This window comes from Buceros rhinoceros, unplaced genomic scaffold, assembly GCF_000710305.1.
Source record: "Buceros rhinoceros silvestris isolate BGI_N320 unplaced genomic scaffold, ASM71030v1 scaffold14338, whole genome shotgun sequence".
Taxonomy (NCBI): Eukaryota; Metazoa; Chordata; class Aves; order Bucerotiformes; family Bucerotidae; genus Buceros; species Buceros rhinoceros.
Genome location: NW_010427519.1, coordinates 15,935 through 20,303, shown reverse-complemented (window position 1 = coordinate 20,303; position 4,369 = coordinate 15,935).

The window sequence follows — 4,369 nt, the reverse complement described above, 5'->3', positions numbered from 1 at the left end:
TCTTCCAGATGGCTCTTTTTGATGACAGAAGATACTCTTTCTGCTAAAGGAATTGGTTTGTCTTGGGTAACTCAGGCTCAGCTTATAACCTCTACCATGTTAAACATCTCTTTCTGAAGCTGATGGGGCTCTTTTCTCTAGATTTTTAAATAAGCTGCAAATGGAAAGAATGCCCAGTTTTTTTTTAACATCTGTTTTTAATGTATTGCTTTATCAGTCAATACAGCAAACAAATACTAGGTTTGATGTTGCAATAAGTGTAAAATAAAAATTATACCCTCCTTTTTGCTCAGGGTTTCTTTAAAGATATTCCTGCCTTGTATAGCATTTTCAAACAGTTAATTTGTATATATGCTATTAAATATAATTTGTCTTTTTTAAGGCAACCTTATACATTGGGTCAGCTTTTATTATTGCTGGGAACAACGGAGGACTCATAACTGTTGGGTAACGCAAGTTTTCCTTAGCCTGTCTTGCACAGACGCCGTCCTCAATTAGAGGACTCTCAGATCTGGAACCTCGGGAGTTCCATTTCCTCACACCTCGGCCCCTGACACCTGCAGCATGTTGCAGCAGTTGTCCACAAAAAGAGAGCTAAAGCATGACTACCCACTGTCAGTACCGTGCGACGCTGCGGTATTTTTTACAGCGGGCCTTTAGCTTCATGACTGCTCTTCAGCCCTTGCTGAAAACGGTGTACGTCAAAGGACACGTGGCATTTGGAAAGCCAGCAATTGCAAAGAGAAATAACATGGACTCCTACAGCTCATATCAGTACAGAACGATAAAATAATCAGAGACGTTGGAGAGGCGCGGGGCGCTGGCAACCAGGAAGGTTCAACAACGTCACATCTGCTAAAATTGGATCTCTGGTTTTTTACAGAGCACATAAGTATGACTTTGGCAAGGGTTCTTTTTTTAAAGCTGCCTTAACTTTACTGAGGTAACAGTGGACCACGTTGGCTTAAAATTCTGCAGCCCTTATTCCTCAGAGTGGTCATACATGAATTTCCTGCTCTGACACAGAGCACTTCGTGTCTGCTAAATGCAGGCTCTTTCCAGGATCCTCCTCAGCTTTATCACTGGTTATAGAATGACCCAAATGCAGCTTTATAACAAAAGTACATGAGTTTGGTACTCCAAAAAGTAAATTATCCCCAATGTTGATACTCCTGTTACATTACCCAAATCATTTAATTAGTTTTCCACGAAGGTGGTGCCAGAGTGGTGTGTGGCCACCGGACGCACTTTGTGGTGCTCCTTAGAAACAACTGAAGAACCACACTGCAGATAGAGTCAGGTTTTCCTTTAGCAGGCTTTTGCATAAAGAGGTGCAGCCATTTAAGAGAGCGGGAAGGAGGGTGTAGCCAGTGTTTTCATCTCTCATAGTTCTGACTGTGGTATTTGCTGTGCTTCCTCCTCTTTCTAAAGGGAAGCTCAACAGCTGAAGTAGGCTAATACCTGCCATGCCAGCAGCTTCCTGACAAGGGACAGGAAAATTGAGTTAGGTGGAGGTACTTCTTGTTACCTACTTGCGTGCAGGGAGGGGAGGTCCATTTTCTGTCTGCTAAAATGAAAAACTAAGCTTCCAATTAAGAAAATGACTTTCTAGTATATGGTGACAAGCCTAAAATCATCACAGAAATCCTCCTTAAAAGGTCAACACGGTGAAGACAAAAGGAGTGGGATGTGGGTACCTAAACGTGAAAATTTAGGGTCACTTGGAGTGTCCTACAGATCGAGCTAAGCCTCTCCAGGTCGAGCAGGTCTCCTGAAATGCTATAGCATATCTGCCAACTCAGCATGGCTGTCTCTGGTATTTAAAGATCCCTGCAGTGTTTCCAGCACTGTGAACTAGTCTGTCTCAAATGGCTGCCAAGCCCCTTAGCTAACCTCCACCACATTTAATAGGGAGAAGCTCAAAGATACCAAGTGCCTGCGAGTTCCATGGAAATAATTACCTGCGCAAAGAGCTACCCCCAGCGCAGCCTGCTGTGGAGGGAGAGGCAGCGGTGGTTCAGGCTGCAGAGGTCTCTCCCCAGAGGTGGGCAGCTGGCCAGCCAGCGCTCACAGGAGTTGCAGCTGGCCCCCCCTACCCCAGGACAGGGCTGGCAGGGGGCTGGGAGGGCTCTCGGGGTGCACAGCCTGGGTAAGGTTGGAGAAGGGAAAGCTGTAGGGAATGGGGCTGTGTCAGTTTTGCAAAGCAGCATGTTAGAGAGCACAGTTAAGCATTCAAAATTATTAGTGAGGCTGGGTAGTAAATTCCTTTCATCATTTTGGCTGTCATCCTAAAATATGTTCTCTAGATTTACCACAGATTTGCTTGGTTTAGGCCAGGGAATTTCATTAAGTAACTCCTGCATCATGTGAGACACAAGGCTGCATTAAATGGTCCAGTGATCATTTCTCTTCTTCTGTTTCAATGATCCTTTTCTGAAAAACAATGCTAGCAGAGTGAGGAAGAAAAGCTAAGCCTTGGTGTTTAGGAAGTACAAAGAGCCCAATCTCTTTAACTGCTGGGGCTTTTTTTTTTTTTTTAAATTGAATAACAATTCCCAGGTTTCATTGATCTTTACATTAGTTAGAGCATCCTGCAAGGACAGAAACGACGATGGGGAGAGTGTGAGTAATGAGCTAGCAGCCTAGTGAATCATTTCCCCTAAAGCTTTGTATTTGTGGAGAGACAGATGGTGGGAGCTGTGAAGAGAGAGAGAGGGAGGACAAAAGCCGTTTTTTGCAAACAACAAAAGTAGAGATAGAGGACAGTGAAAAAAAGAAATAATCAGCAGGTAAGGGAGAAGAGGCCGAGGATGCACCGGCTGTTTCAATACTATCTTGTTCAAATGGACTGGAGTTAAGGGGAAACATGGGAAGGAAATAACAGAAAACAAAAGCTTTGTGGCCGAGAGGGAAAAAATTTATGAAGAGCAGCCCTAAAAGTATATTTGTAGATGAACTCTTGAGTCAGTTATTAACTTTATGTCTAAATAATGGGGAAGTATCTGGAGGTGTGCAAGTGTCCCTCCCACAGGCTGGCAGGTACTCACAGAGACAAAAGGCATCGCTCCAGTGGTGACAGTTGTCCCTCTCACAGTGCCTGTACATTTGCAAAAGGTGTGTGGAAGAGGGAATGCACTGTCCCAACATAGAAAATAAGAAGCAAAATGAGAGAGTTACATACTTCATGCTGGGATGAGCGCAGCGTTACAACAGAGATCCTTGAGAAAGAACCTATTTTGACAAAGCCCAGATGACATTAATACATGTAAAGATTTTTTTATACAAGTCACCTGTGTGACAACAATATAGTTGTAAAGTTTTTTATCCCACAGTTAAGCTTGATCAGCCTCTCCAGCAAGGGAAGTGTGCAGCGGTAGTAGTATGAAGTTAATCCAATAAAGCCCTGCATGCAAGACATGAATGCTGCCCTCAGAGCTCATTTTCTCCTGGTAGGCTCTTAACTGTCATCATTTGGTGCCATTTAAGAAAATAAAGTAACAGACATCCCTGCAGCCTCTCTGGGACCAGCAGCAAGGCAGATAACAAAGCTGGCTCACTGGAGCAGCCTCACCCAAGGGCACCTTGCTAGGAGCACGCCCATCCCTCACCTCCAGCCAGCAACCGGGCTGCAGGCAGTGGAGAGCCAGGCATCTTCCTAACAGCATCAGTCCCGGCAGCAAGCTTTGACAGCATGGTCAGAGGAGCTCCACAATGAGATGTACTGATGGAGGAGAAGGAGCTATTTCCACCATTTATTGTGCTTCTGAGTTGTTGGATTGGAGGTGCTTGTAAAGCTGAGGGAGACACCCTGAAAAGGTAACAGAGGGGGAGGTACGCAGCCTCTCAGCGCAACAGGTCTGCTGTGGTAACAAAGGAAAACCCATCTCGGAGCGTTTCCCCGCCCCCAGTGTGCAGAACAGCTGCACGTTATCTTCCAAAGCAAACATGTCTCTTGTTATGCTTTGGCTTTACTTTAACAGGTTGCCCCACGTCCACACCTGCGGGGCTCTGCCACTGTTTAACGCACGTTAACGATCCTGCCTGGAAGGTCACAGCTTTCAGCAGTCTCTCCCTCCGCCACCCTTCATCACGGTGTTGCTGCAGGAAAGCACACCCTTAACGCTGGGTTTGGGATACTGATGGGCTGGTGCTGCTCCTTCTCCCCGATCCCCTTCTGCTGACATTCAAGGCTGGCGCACAGCATATCAGCATCATTAGACATCTCTGCTGTCCATTTCTGTTTGCGCTGTGCCAACACTGCTCACACGGGTCCCTGCAGCCAGCCGAACCACGCTGGCTCATGAACAGCTCAAGACAGCCACTGTGCAAAGCCCTCTCTGAGAGCTAGCCCTTCGGACACGCTCCTCTC